Source organism: Dendroctonus ponderosae, unplaced genomic scaffold (assembly GCF_020466585.1).
Source record: "Dendroctonus ponderosae isolate FM_Combo_2020 unplaced genomic scaffold, Dpon_F_20191213v2 Dpon_F_20191213_5, whole genome shotgun sequence".
Lineage (NCBI taxonomy): Eukaryota > Metazoa > Arthropoda > Insecta > Coleoptera > Curculionidae > Dendroctonus > Dendroctonus ponderosae.
In genome coordinates this window covers 15,250,729-15,252,727 of record NW_026018715.1, presented here as the reverse complement: position 1 = coordinate 15,252,727, position 1,999 = coordinate 15,250,729, and the positions used below count along the sequence as shown (strand labels likewise).

The window sequence follows — 1,999 nt, the reverse complement described above, 5'->3', positions numbered from 1 at the left end:
CTCAGCCGCCGCTGGATCCCGATCTCCTCTATATCGCGGGAAATAAGTTGGGAGAGTGCATGAGTTTTGTGCCGCAAATAGTCCGATTTTCGGAAAAGTTCTTACGGGCAAATTGTCGGCGCGGTCGATGGACATTCGCACGGATTTTCGCGTTTTCTGTGGCCTTTTCCCCGCCATCGCACGCTTACTGAGGAGAATCTCCAGGACGTTTCCGAAAAGGTATTCGAATGTTTGGAGTGTAGACTAGAATGGGGGGCGATTGTGGAACAGTTGCTTGTTCAAAGGAGACGGGGGTTTCCCCAAAACTTCCCCATTAGGGCCAACTAGTAGCAGTAGTTGTAGCCTAGGAGTTCTTAGTAGGGTGGCCAAGGTTGAAGTTAGCGCTTCTTCTATGGAGATCTGGACTCAAAAGTCGCTCAAATTCACCGGCAATTTTGGGGCTGGTGACTTAGTCCTCTCCAAATTATTGCCCATTTAGGATTCAACTCATAGAGCCAACGCCCCCTTTCCCTGAGTGCCAGAGCGCTTTAAACTCTCTTGCCTTCTCCAGTTTTTACCATAAATTTACAAACGAATGGATGTTTTAAGTCAAGCGGTGCATGATGAGAAATGTGTTCTTGAGGTTCTTGGATCGTCAATCGCTGGCCATCCGTTAGAGTTTTACGTGAGTATAGGATTTTCCACCTGGCCCGCGTTAATTAGGCTGATAAAACCATTAAAACGAGCATCAATCAATTAACGAGGCTCCGTAGGAGCACCTAATAGGGGATATTCATTAGCATGTAGGCGATTTATTAAGGCAAACGGGGGTTTGTGCATCACGCCGACATAAATCGGCATTAACTCCTGGTGGAGGACGCAATTTCCAAGTGTGATGAATCACTCCCAGCCTTTGCTCTTATTTAATGCGAAAAACCGGTGAAGTTTCAACAGTGAGACCTCCTCAGACAGTTTTCGATAGGATTCCATTTTCTCCATCATTTTCCCGGATATGAAGGCATTAAAGTGTTCAGAACGCACCGTTTTATATCAGCAATTTCCTGGCTTTTTTTAGCGTTTTGGGGCCGAGATGAACAGTTTCATTCTCAGTGGGCATTTAAATACTTCAGGTCAAATTCACCTGGAACGACGAAGAAGTGCAACGTGAGCCGATTGGTTTGAAGCGCAGACCTTAGATTTGTCCAATTGTGCAAAAGTGCAATTTTGAGGAAAATGGGATGAAGTTGAAATCACTGCAGGGCAAAACTGTTGACAAAAATGGATAATAAAAAAATGAAAAGTGTGATTCGACACAAAGTTCGTGAAGATCTGGATTATTAACCGGTTCGCTTCACTTGCAGTGTAGGAATTTCGGGATTTAATAGACCACCATTGCACAGGTTTATTATACAGTCGGATCGGCTGTGGTTGAATTAATAAGCCATTAAACTGATCACAGTCAGCCGCTCCATTATAATGGAAATTCAGACCTGCCATTGCAAACTGATTGGAAGCGATATGGGGATGGAAATTATGTTTTCCTTCCTGGGCTTCAGTCAAAGTGTGAAACAAAAATTTGTATATCGTTTATTTCATTACGATTCTCATTAAGAGTCCTCGACATTTCATTCGAATCGCTCAACAGATTATTTATTGCCTGTTTCGTGCACTTTGCTCCGAAAATTCGTGTTTTCACGCAACTTTAAGCTCTCGAATAAAAATTCGTAACTTCTAATTTTGAGCAAGGTGCAACTTCAAAGTCTTCTGGAATATAGAAGGCTGTTCAAGTTACAACTTCTCGATATTTCATCGAAATCGCATTAGAGGATGTTTTTTGCGTTCTTCGGGAATTTTGGGCCGAAAATGAACGATTTGTCACAATTGCACGCTCTGCAATAAAAATTCGTAACTTTCAATTTAGAGCGAATTGCAACTTTAAATTTTTCTGGAATATAGAGGAAGGTTCCCGTTAAAAGGTCTCGACATTTCATTCGAATCGCTGAAGAGATTATTTATTGCG

General features: G+C 42.5%; 1 protein-coding gene across 1 annotated transcript in view; it reads left to right on the top strand.

Moving 5' to 3' along the window:
• Positions 1-21: 21 nt before the first annotated feature.
• Positions 22-1,999, top strand: part of LOC109544205 — a gene marked incomplete at its 3' end in the record, with an annotated part of 79,938 nt that continues 77,960 nt past the window's right edge. Inside the window, 1 exon segment of the mRNA XM_048666355.1 lies at positions 22-219.